Here is a 13,504-nt window from a genome sequence, read left to right as displayed (position 1 = left end):
GTAATAAAATATATGGCACTCATTCTTAGTTTTTCTTTTCCCAGAGGCTACAAATGCTAGTACAGAGGGTGGCATTTGTGCTGTACCTATACATGGTTTGAAACCCTGCTGTAGGCTGTGACCAACAATGCATTTTTTTCATAGAAATATGGTTTTGTCATGGCTTATTATTCTAAAAAAAAAATTAACTCTCAGAATATAACTTGCTTGTATTTAAACGAATTTAACATTGTATGGCATATGAAAAAATAACTAATACATTTATTTATTTCATGGTGGTGAGAGTCCATGAGCTATTACTCCTGGGATTCAACTCCTGGCCACTAGGAGGAGGGAAAGATTTCCAAAGATCTAAGAGCACTTTATACCTCCCACCTCTCTTGTCTTCTAGTCTGACATATAGCCAAGAAAGGAGAAGTAGAAAGGTAGGAAAGGTAGGGAAGTAGGGAAAATGAGGTGCAAACTAGTACTCCCAGAAAAAAATAAGTAAAAAAATCAAAAAGGGGTGGCTCTCGTGCACTTTCACCATCATAAAAGAAATTAATTTATCAGGTAAGGATATATTTTGTTTTCTGTATAAGGTGGTGAGAGTCCACGAGCCATTACTCCTGGTAACTAATAACCAAGCTGTGGAATCCATGAGTAATTGCTTGAGAAGTTTAGAAAACAGCACACCAGTCCTTATGGCACGGAAAGGACCTGCCAAGTCCCAAAGTACAATCCAAAACACAAAGAATATTCCAGCATCCAAAATTTAAAAAGAACCTTTATTTCCACATGGGTCCTCAGAAGAAAACATACAGCGTTTCAAGCCTATTGAAGGCTCTTAGTCATGACTAAGAGCCTTCAATAGGCTTGAAACGTTGTATGTTATCTTCTGAGAACCACATGTGGAAATAAAGGTTCTTATTAAATTTTGGAGGCTGGAATATTCTTTGCGTTTTGGATCCATGAGTAATTGGGCAGGACACTTTTATTTTAAAGCAGCCATCTAATTATGAGACACTGCACCTGAAGGACTTTCCTACTAAACAAATCAAAGTGGTAGAATTTAGAAAAATTATATTGCTACCTTGCAAATATATTCAATTTAATCTTCATTTTTCAAAATCCTTGTAGAAGAAACTGATCTAGAAAAAAAGGCAATTATGTGTTTTGGAAAAGACTATCCTGCTGCCAAGTAAACCTTGGTAATCTGGAGATTTTAGCTAAAAAACTGAAGTGTCCGTCTGACTTTTATGTGAACCAAGGGACAAACAAATTAACCCCTTTGCTACCAGGACTTTCAGAGAAGAACTTGCCCAAAATACCGGGGAATTTTTAGCATTTTTGCGATCACTCCATTTAAACAGAAATAGTGCCTTTGTTTTTTTATTTACCTGACAAAACTTTATGTATATTTTTAAGTAGACAACCCAAGGTATTGATATAGGTCCATTTTGGTATGTTTCATGCCACCATTTCACTGCCAAATGTGATCATATATAAAAAATCGTTAACTTTTTCACAAACCTTGGGGTTCTTACTGAAATTATTTACATTACACAAATTATTGTGAAAGCGTCTCTGGGATCCCCTTTGTTCAGAAATAGCAAACATACATGGCTTTCCCATTGCTTTTTTGATAATTAGAATGCCGCTAATTGCAGCTGTGCACCACACTTCTATTATTACCGGCAGTGAATGGGGTTAATCGGGTAGCTTGTAAGGTTAATTTTAGATTTAGTGTAGTGTAAAGATTACCCTCCCACCCCCTGATCCCTCCCAAACAGATATCTTCCCTCCCTCACCCCCTACTGGTCAACTGGTCACCATCATCTTAAAGGGATTAGAGAAAGAAAACCAATGGCACTACTGAGGGTAGATCGGGATTACTGCCTGTGTAATGAATTCCACAGTATTATCACTGTGGGTTCAGGGAACGGTGCTGTGTATAGTTAAAACTAGAAAGAGAGGTAAGGAATGAGATCCTCTTAAGTATACACTTATAGCACTCCAGAGTCCAAAGAGAATTAATTAAATTTGGGGATTTGGTTCAAAAGGACATTGTCTCCAGAACATAGGATGAGGTACTAAGACATGAGCTTTAAAATATAACTTTTATTAAAGTATAACTAAAAAAACAGGGTGCAACTTTTTAAAATTACAACCTGGGGGTGACTTCCCGGATTACCTCTGAGCTTGCCATAATTAGAGCCGCTTAGCTATATAACCACATATAGTCGCATTACCTTCACTAATACACGCTTTGACTGTTATTTATCATAGCATGTATATATACCTAATGCCTATATAATTATAGATATGGACAGCAATGTACCCTCACCCAACCAGATTTAGCCTATACAGCACAGGATTCTTCTTAGATGGGGGATTACAAATGTACAGCTATAACGATCTTGCGCTTTAACTGTCTATGTCCTGTACTTAACAGGACCAGTGCTGAACATTTCGTTTTTTGTTTTTTATTTCCTTAATTCAGTTATATATTATACACTGTGTCACACTATTTGCAATTGATCACAATATGTGAAGCAACTACTTTAACCCATTGTGATCTTAAGGTGAATTCAGTTTATTCTCATATCTCAAGGTATTATGCCGATATGCTCTCAATTATTTTAAATTGGGTCACGATAATGCAAATAACAATAAACTCTCAGCATAATATTAGAAGATACCAATGCTATTGATACCTGGGTGTTAAACCTATATTGAATCTCACCTAATACAATAAAGTTAATTACTTTGTGTAGACATTTTTTTACTAGTTGCTAGTATTGCAACACATAAACTGCATACTGCTATAATAGTATACGCTATTTTTGATATTACACACATATTTCATACATATTCAGCTGTTAAGAGATTTAAAACTCAGGACTTCAACCAGCACTGTGATTAGACAGTGAGCTTGTGTGATATGTCCAATAATATTTTGACTTCATTTTGAAGTTGGTAATTAGTGGAGAGCTATTATTCCATGTTATCAATGGCCAGTGAGACATATCAGTGAAGGGTTTATACTCCCATTTATCCAAGATTAACTCTCTACAATATAACCCCATATGTGATTATATGTTCAAGCATCATTGAGTAGGTGCAATCAACACATAAGCCCATAAGACCATATCTCACTCGTACCGAAGGAATCTCTTAATCTATAGCCATTATAGCTGTGAATGTCATCCTTGAAGGGTATACAGTAGTGAGTATTTTAATATAGCACCGCAAGAGATCACATTATATTACTATATTAGTAGCACAGCCTACTATTATCATGCCAACTCACCCCCAGGTCGTAATTTTAAAAAGATGCACCCTATTTTTTTAGATATACTTTTATAAAAGTTATATTTTAAAGCTCATGTCTTAGTACCTCATCCTATGTTCTGGAGACAATGGGGCATATGTATCAAGCTCCGTATGGAGCTTGATGCCCCGTGTTTCTGGCGAGCCTGCAGACTCGCCATAAACAGCAGTTATGAAGCAGCGGTCACAAAGACCGCTGCTTCATAACCTGTCCACCTGCTCTGAGCAGGCGGACAGACATCGCCGCAAATCAACCCGATCTTGTGAGCTGCTGGTGCAATGCTGAATACGGCGAGCGTATTGCTCGCCATATTCAGCGAGGTCTGGCGGACCTGATCCGCAGTGTCAGATCAGGTCCGCCAGACCATGATAACTAGAGGCCAATGTCCTTTTGAACCAAATCCACAAATTTAATTAATTCTCTTTGGACTCTGGAGTGCTATAAGTGTATACCTAAGAGGATCTCATTCTTCACCTCTCTATCATCTTAAAGGGACATTACACCCAAATTTTTTCTTCCGTGATTCAGATAGAGCATGCAATTTTAAGCAACTTTCTAATTTACTCCTATTATCAATTTTTCTTCGTTCTCTTGCTATCTTTATTTGAAAAAGAATGAATCTAAGCCTTTTTTTGGTTCAGGACTCTGGACAGCACTTTTTTATTGGTGGGTGAATTTATCCACCAATCAGCAAGAAAAACCCAGGTTGTTCACCAAAAATGGGCCAGCATCTAAACTTACATTCTTGCATTTCAAATAAAGATATCAGCGTTGCGGAATCTGTTGGCGCTCTACAAATACCTGATAATAATAATAATAAAAGATACCAAGAGAATGAAGAAATTTTGATAATAAGAGTAAATTAGAAAGTTGCTTAAAATTCCACGCTCTATCTGAATCATGAAAGAAAGAAAAAATTGGGTTAAGTGTACCTTTAAGTACTGGCAGATAGTCTGCCAGTATGCGGCGATCATTAGTTAGGGTCCCCCACCCTACCTTTTTTCTGTAGTGTAGCTCCCCATCCCTACCACTCCCTTTATGTTTTGCTATGTAGGGTCATCCCACTGCCTCCCTCTCCCTCCTCTTCCCCTTCCTCTGCTGGACCACCCACCGCCTCCCGGTTTCCCTCCCACACCTCCTGCCAGCACCAGCAGATGATCGTTACAGATGGTGACACACACAGTGTCACCCTCTGCATCGATCTGGAATTTGCCTTTATATAGAACCGGAGCAGATGACTGGAGCGCAGGAACTCCAGCTCTCAGTTGTACTTTACAGTCAAGACTGAAGGAGCTTCTTGCAGCTCCGACGTATATATACGTTTTATGGTACAATAGGCAAAGTACTGCATGACTTATATATGTCATAAAGGAAAAAAGAAGGTAGAACTCCAAGGTAAGGGATAACCTTTTAGTAGAGCAACGTTTATTTTTTATTTTGGATCCTTGAGGGGGATCATTAAGGTTTGAGCACCCTGATACACATTTATTGTGGAAGTGTCAACTGGCAGTTGTGAAGCCAAAAGCAGGAGTGCTGATCTGAACTTGCATCAAGTATATCTATGTCATATTGGGTTAAGGGGTTAAAGGATTGTTTAAAAACCTTTGTAATTTGAAAGTTGAATTCTAATGCTCTTACAATATCTAAATTAAGTAAGCGACCATCAAATGAATGGGCTATAGAAGATGGCCAATCTCCTGATTGATGATATCTGAAAATTTACTGAAGGTAAAAAAATAAAGCAATAAATAATGAAATTAGAAAGTCTTCCAGCCTAAGATATTGCCAAGACAGAAGCTAAATGTTCAAAGTATGCAGGTTAGAAAAGAGAAACCTGTAAAGCTTGTTTAACCCCCCCCCCAAAAAAAAAACAACAATGTTCCAAAGAGGAGAAATTGGTTTAAACACCGGATATATCCTGACTAATCCTGCACAAAGCCTTGATGTCAATACACCTAGCAAGTATATGAGATAGTGAACATAGAGTGAAATGTTTGCAACATTGTCGAAGCATGCAAAGTTGAAGAGGACTTAAGGAACCATACAAAAGGAAAAAACATCTGATGCTGCAATCATCAGACCTTACACTTCCATACATTGAGCATTTAGTGTAGTTGTGAGCAAACTAACTGTAACTTTTATCCCTGATCAGTTTGAGTAAGCTGCATAGTCACGGAGTCTACAATTACTCCTAGAAAGGAGCCTTGATAAATGAGAAAGAAAACTCTTTTCAATTAATTCTTCAGCCATGTCTGTGAAGAAGAAACAGTAGACAGCTGAAGGAAAAAACATAATTTATGCTTACCTGATAAATTTATTTCTCTTGTAGTGTAGTCAGTCCACGGGTCATCCATTACTTATGGAATATATCTCTTCCTAACAGGAAGCAGCAAGAGGATCACCCAAGCAGAGCTGCTATATAGCTCCTCCCCTCACATGTCATATTCAGTCATTCGACCAAAACCAGACGAGAAAGGAGAAACCATAGGGTGCAGTGGTGACTGGAGTTTAATTAAAATTTAGATCTGCCTTAAAGACAGGGCGGGCCGTGGACTGACTACACTACAAGAGAAATAAATTTATCAGGTAAGCATAAATTATGTTTTCTCTTGTTAAGTGTAGTCAGTCCACGGGTCATCCATTACTTATGGAATACCAATACCAAAGCTAAAGTACACGGATGAAGGGAGGGACAAGGCAGGAACATTAAACAGAAGGAACCACTGCCTGAAGTACCTTTCTCCCAAAAATAGCCTCCGAAGAAGCAAAAGTGTCAAATTTGTAAAATTTTGAAAAAGTGTGAAGTGAAGACCAAGTTGCAGCCTTGCAAATCTGTTCAACAGAGGCCTCATTTGTAAAGGCCCAGGTGGAAGCCACAGCTCTAGTGGAATGAGCTGTAATTCTTTCAGGAGGCTGCTGTCCAGCAGTCTCATAGGCTAAACGTATTATGCTACGAAGCCAAAAAGAGAGAGAGGTAGCCGAAGCCTTTTGACCTCTTCTCTGTCCAGAGTAAACGACAAACAGGGAAGAAGTTTGACGAAAATCTTTAGTTGCCTGCAAATAGAACTTCAGGGCACGGACTACGTCCAGATTATGCAAAAGTCATTCCTTCTTTGAAGAAGGGTTAGGACACAGTGATGGAACAACTATCTCTTGATTGATATTCCTGTTAGTAACTACCTTAGGTAAGAACCCAGGTTTAGTACGCAGAACTACCTTGTCTGAATGAAAAATCAGATAAGGAGAATCACAATGTAAGGCAGATAACTCAGAGACTCTTCGAGCCGAGGAAATAGCCATCAAAAACAGAACCTTCCAGGATAACAGCTTGATATCAATGGAATGAAGGGGTTCAAATGGAACGCCTTGAAGAACGTTAAGAACTAAGTTTAAGCTCCACGGCGGAGCAACAGTCTTAAACACAGGCTTAATCCTAGCTAAAGCCTGACAAAAAGCCTGAACGTCTGGAACTTCAGCCAGACATTTGTGTAGAAGAATAGACAGAGCAGAAATCTGTCCCTTTAACGAACTAGCAGATAAGCCCTTTTCTAAACCCTCTTGTAGAAAGGACAATATCCTAGGAATCCTAACCTTACTCCATGAGTAACACTTGGATTCGCACCAATATAAATATTTACGCCATATCTTATGGTAAATTTTTCTGGTAACAGGCTTACTAGCCTGTATTAAGGTATCAATAACCGACTCCGAAAAGCCACGCTTTGATAGAATCAAGCGTTCAATCTCCATGCAGTCAGCCTCAGAGAAATTAGATTTGGATGGTTGAAAGGACCCTGAATTAGAAGGTCCTGTCTCAGAGGCAGAGACCACGGTGGACAGGACGACATGTCCACTAGGTCTGCATACCAGGTCCTGCGTGGCCACGCAGGCGCTATCAGAATCACCGAAGCTCTCTCCTGTTTGATCTTGGCAATCAAACGAGGAAGCATCGGAAATGGTGGAAACACATAAGCCATGTTGAAGACCCAAGGGGCTGTCAGAGCATCTATCAGCACCGCTCCCGGGTCCCTGGACCTGGATCCGTAACAAGGAAGCTTGGCGTTCTGGCGAGACGCCATGAGATCCAGATCTGGTTTGCCCCAACGATGAATCAGTTGAGCAAAGACCTCCGGATGAAGTTCCCACTCCCCCGGATGAAAAGTCTGGCGACTTAGAAAATCCGCCTCCCAGTTCTCCACGTCTGGGATGTAAATCGCTGACAGGTGGCAAGAGTGAGACTCTGCCCAGCGAATTATCTTTGAGACTTCCAACATCGCTAGGGAACTTCTGGTTCCCCCTTGATGGTTGATGTAAGCCACAGTCGTGATGTTGTCCGACTGAAATCTGATGAACCTCAGAGTTGCTAACTGAGGCCAAGCTAGGAGAGCATTGAATATTGCTCTTAATTCCAGAATATTTATTGGGAGGAGTTTCTCCTCCTGAGTCCATAATCCCTGAGCCTTCAGGGAGTTCCAGACTGCGCCCCAGCCTAGAAGGCTGGCGTCTGTTGTTACAATCGTCCAATCTGGCCTGCGAAAGGTCATCCCCTTGGACAGATGTGGCCGAGAAAGCCACCATAGAAGAGAATCTCTGGCCTCTTGATCCAGATTTAGTAGGGGGGACAAATCTGAGTAATCCCCGTTCCACTGACTTAGCATGCACAATTGCAGCGGTCTGAGATGCAGGCGCGCAAATGGTACTATGTCCATTGCCGCTACCATTAAGCCGATTACTTCCATGCACTGAGCTACTGACGGGTGTGGAATGGAATGAAGGACACGGCAAGCATTTAGAAGTTTTGATAACCTGGCCTCTGTCAGGTAAATTTTCATCTCTACAGAAACTATAAGAGTCCCTAGAAAGGGAACCCTTGTAAGTGGTAATAGAGAACTCTTTTCCACGTTCACCTTCCACCCATGCGACCTCAGAAATGCCAGAACTATCTCTGTATGAGACTTGGCAGTTTGAAAACTTGATGCTTGTATCAGAATGTCGTCTAGGTACGGAGTCACCGCTATGCCTCGCGGTCTTAGTACCGCCAGAAGTGAGCTAATCCGAAGGGAAGAGCTAAAAACTGGTAATGCCTGTCTAGGAAAGCAAATCTTAGGTACCGATAATGATCCTTGTGAATCGGTATGTGAAGGTAGGCATCCTTTAAGTCCACTGTGGTCATGTACTGACCCTCTTGGATCATGGGAAGGATGGTTCGAATAGTTTCCATTTTGAATGATGGAACTCTTAGGAATTTGTTTAGGATTTTTAAGTCCAAGATTGGTCTGAAGGTTCCCTCTTTCTTGGGAACCACAAATAGATTTGAATAGAATCCTTGCCCGTGTTCCGTCCGCGGAACTGGGTGGATCACCCCCATTAGTAAGAGGTCTTGTACACAGCATAGAAACGCCTCTTTCTTTATTTGGTTTGCTGATAACCTTGAAAGATGAAATCTCCCTTGTGGAGGAGAAGTTTTGAAGTCCAGGAGATATCCCTGAGATATGATCTCCAACGCCCAGGGATCCTGGACATCTCTTGCCCAAGCCTGGGCGAAGAGAGAAAGTCTGCCCCCCACAAGATCCTTTTCCGGATAGGGGGCCCTCTCTTCATGCTGTCTTAGGGGCAGCAGCAGGTTTCTTGGCCTGCTTGCCCTTGTTCCAGGACTGGTTAACTTTCCAGCCCTGCCTGTAACGAGCAACAGCTCCTTCCTGTTTTGGAGCGGAGGAAGTTGATGCTGCTCCTGCCTTGAAGTTACGAAAGGCACGAAAATTAGACTGTTTGGCCTTTGATTTGGCCCTGTCCTGAGGTAGAGCATGGCCCTTACCTCCCGTAATGTCAGCTATAATTTCTTTCAAGCTGGGCCCGAATAAGGTCTGCCCTTTGAAAGGAATATTAAGCAATTTAGATTTAGAAGTCACGTCAGCTGACCAGGATTTAAGCCATAGCGCTCTGCGCGCTTGGATGGCGAATCCGGAGTTCTTAGCCGTAAGTTTGGTTAAATGTACGACGGCATCAGAAACAAATGCGTTAGCTAGCTTAAGTGCTTTAAGCTTGTTCATAATTTCATCCAATGGAGCTGTGCGAATGGCCTCTTCCAGAGACTCAAACCAGAATGCCGCCGCAGCAGTGACAGGCGCAATGCATGCAAGGGGCTGTAAGATAAAACCTTGTTGAACAAACATTTTCTTAAGGTAACCCTCTAATTTATTATCCATTGGATCTGAAAAGGCACAACTATCCTCCACCGGGATAGTGGTACGCTTAGCTAAAGTAGAAACTGCTCCCTCCACCTTAGGGACCGTCTGCCATAAGTCTCGTGTGGTGGCGTCTATAGGAAACATTTTCCTAAATATGGGAGGAGGGGAAAAAGGCACACCAGGTCTATCCCACTCCTTGCTAATAATCTCTGTAAGCCTTTTAGGTATAGGAAACATGTCAGTACACACCGGTACCGCATAGTATCTATCCAACCTACATAATTTTTCTGGAATTGCAACCGTGTTACAATCATTCAGAGCTGCTAATACCTCCCCTAGCAATATGCGGAGGTTCTCAAGCTTAAATTTAAAATTAGAAATCTCTGAATCCAGTCTCCCTGGATCAGATCCGTCACCCACAGAATGAAGCTCTCCGTCTTCATGTTCTGCAAACTGTGACGCAGTATCTGACATGGCTCTCACCTCATCCGCGCGCTCTGTCCTTAACCCAGAGCTATCGCGCTTGCCTCTTAATTCTGGCAATTTAGATAATACTTCTGTCATAACAGTAGCCATGTCTTGCAAAGTGATTTGTAAGGGCCTCCCTGATGTACTTGGTGCCACAAAATCACGCACCTCCTGAGCGGGAGGCGAAGGTACTGACACGTGAGGAGAGTTAGTCGGCATAACTTCCCCCTCGTTGTCTGGTGATAATTTCTTTACATGTAAAGATTGACTTTTATTTAAAGTAACATCAATGCAATTAGTACACAAATTTCTATTGGGCTCCACATTGGCCTTTAAACATAGTGAACAAAGAGATTCATCTGTGTCAGACATGTTTAAACAGACTAGCAATGAGACTAGCAAGCTTGGAAATACTTTTCTAAATAAATTTACAAGCAATATAAAAAACGCTACTGTGCCTTTAAGAAGCACAAAAAGCTGTCACAGTTGAAATAACAATGAACCAAAATACCGTAGTTATAGCAACCAATTTTTCACAGTAAATGTATTAAGTTAGCAAAGGATTGCACCCACCAGCAAATGGATGATTAACCCCTTAATACCCAAAAACGGATAACAATTTAATAATTAACGTTTTTATCACAGTCAAAACACACTGTCACAGGTCTGCTGTGACTGATTACCGCCCTCAAAATGAATTTTGAAGACCCCTGAGCTCTCTAGAGACGATCTGGATCATGGAGGATGAAGTAGGCAGATTGTGACTGAATTTTTACTGCGCAAAAAAAGCGCTAAAATAGGCCCCTCCCACTCATATTACAACAGTGGGGAAGCTCAGATAACTGTTTCTATGCAGAAAACAAAGATGGCCATGTGGTAAAAATCATGCCCCAATAAGTTTTATCACCAAGTACCTCACAAAAAACTATTAACATGCCAGTAAACGTTTTAAACATACATTTGAAAGGTTATGAAGTGTTATTCATAAGCCTGCTACCAGTCGCTTTTACTGCAGTTAAGGCTCATACATTATTTCAGTATTAACAGTATTTTCAGAGTCAATTCCATTCCTTAGAAAAATACATTCAGTGTACGCACACTCATCAGCCTAATACCAGTCGCTATCACTGCATTTAAGGCTGAACGTTACATTGGTATCAGCAGTATTTTCTCAGTCAATTCCATTCCTCAGAAAAATAATTTACTGCACATACCTCATTTGCAGGGGGGCCCTGCATGCTATTCCCCTTTTCTGAAGTTACCTCACTCCTCAGATGAGAACAGCCAGTGGATCTTAGTTACGTCTGCTAAGATTATAGAAAACGCAGGCAGATTCTTCTTCTAATGCTGCCTAAGAACAAACAGCACACTCCGGTGCCATTTAAAATAACAAACTTTTGATTGAAGAAATAAACTAAGTTAAAAAACACCACAGACCTCTCACAGCGACCTATCTTTAGTTAGGCTGCAAGAGAATGACTAAATATGACATGTGAGGGGAGGAGCTATTTAGCAGCTCTGCTTGGGTGATCCTCTTGCAGCTTCCTGTTAGGAAGAGATATATTCCATAAGTAATGGATGACCCGTGGACTGACTACACTTAACAAGAGAAAAATGGAGCTTGAACCAATATGCCATCCAGGTATAGAGCACTGAACTACAAGAGTTCTTTTTACAGGAGAGTTCCCTAGAACCTTCATAAAAATTCTGGGAGCTGTAGATAGACGGACCAGAGCCACAAACTGAAAAAATAGTCCTGAACGGCAAATCTTATAAACTGGAGATGGTCTAGGAATAGAAAGAAAGGGATCCTTAAAATTAAATGTTGGCATAAATTGACCCTGTTGAATAAGGGGTAGAAAATCTTCATCCACAGGGTCTCCTGAAATATGCTCAGACAAATTGTCACACCAACTGCTGGTGCAAAAGCCTTTGATGAAAAGAAACACATTTCCGGTCCTTATGGTTCCTGACAAAAATGTACTATCCTCTATGGAAATAGTAGTGCGTTTGAATAAAACGGATAGCACCATCCACTATTAGAAAAGTTCCCCAAAGCTCTATATTAGAAGCCTGTAAAGGAAACATCCTATTAAATTTGAAGGGTGAATTCAAAGAAAATACCAGGCTTGGTTCACTCTCAGAATTTTTTTTTTATAAGAACCTTAGTAATAGGCAAAAAAAAACCTCTTGTAAAATACACACAATTACCACACAAGTGATAATACCAGGGGTGCCACAACAACAACAAGGGGATTGTATCAAAAAGCAAGAGATTTTAATGATTCCCAAGAAACCAAATAGTGTATTTTACTATAATTTGCCAAAAATACACAAAGATACTAAAAGTCCCCCTGGTAGGCCTATCATAGCTTGGATTGTGAATCTGATGGACAATTTCTCTTCATATGTGGACTTTTTTCTACAAAAATATGTTTTGGCATTGGAGTCTTACATCAGAGATTCCTCTGACATTTTGACCAAACTCAACAGTTTATCTTCTACCTCAAGTTGTATTTGGATCACATGTGATGTGCATGCCTTAGACAATAATACCCACATTCTTAAGGAGTATGAACCATCAATGAGTACTTAAAAGATGATTTATTTTTACCCCCATTACAAAATTAGTTTATTTTATTTGAAACATGGCCGGTGCACTCAGAAACAAAGGAGCAGTTGAGGAATTTCAACAAAGAGAGGGAAATAGCTTAGTTACTAACTGTAACAGCCATGCTAAGTCCGTGCACAAAAAAAAATTACACACAGACTACCCCTCACATTGCCAGACAGTTAAATCACTTTTATTCTGTGTATATAACAGAGGGTATAAGGTTGGATTGAGATTGAACTCCCAGGTGAATTAGCTGAATAGTAAATAGATTGAGCTCGCATTCTATTGGCTGATCGGAACAGCCAATAGAATGCAAGCTCAATCTGATTGGCTCAGCCAATCCAATTGAACTTGAATCTGATTGGCTGATTCAATCAGCCAATCAGATTTTTCCTACCTTAATTCCGATTGGCTGATAGAATCCTATCAGCCAATCAGAATTCGAGGGACACCATATTGGATGACGTCATTTAAAGGAACCTTCATTCGGCGAGTAGGCTTCGGTAGAAGAGGATGGATCCGCGTCGGCTGGAAGAAGATGGCTCCGCTCCGGATGGATGAAGATAGAAGATGCTGCTTGGATGAAGATGTCTACCGGTCCGGATGTCCTCTTCTGGCCGTATAGGATGAAGACTTCTGCCGCTCCGGATGCCCTCTTTTGGTCCATCGGATGAAGACTTCAGCCCGGTTGGGTGAAGACGACTCAAGGTAGGGAGATCTTCAGGGGGGTAGTGTTAGGTTTATTTAAGGGGGGTTTGGGTTAGAGTTGGGGTATGTGGGTGGTGGGTTGTAATGTTGGGGGGTGGTATTGTGTTTTTTTTACAGGCAAAAGAGCTGATTTCTTTGGGGCATAACCCGCAAAAAGCCCTTTTAAGGGCTGGTAAGGTAATAGAGCTGTTAACTTTTTTAATTTAGATTAGG

At 40.8% G+C, this 13,504-nt stretch overlaps 1 protein-coding gene across 1 annotated transcript in view; it reads right to left on the bottom strand.

Annotated features, from left to right (window-relative positions):
- RASGRF2 (Ras protein specific guanine nucleotide releasing factor 2) overlaps positions 1-13,504 on the bottom strand; it is a 1,049,304-nt gene that overhangs the window by 130,119 nt on the left and 905,681 nt on the right.

Source organism: Bombina bombina, chromosome 2 (genome assembly GCF_027579735.1).
Source record: "Bombina bombina isolate aBomBom1 chromosome 2, aBomBom1.pri, whole genome shotgun sequence".
Taxonomy (NCBI): Eukaryota; Metazoa; Chordata; class Amphibia; order Anura; family Bombinatoridae; genus Bombina; species Bombina bombina.
The sequence above is the reverse complement of the archived record's forward strand: the minus strand, read 5'-3'. Positions and strand labels throughout refer to the sequence as shown.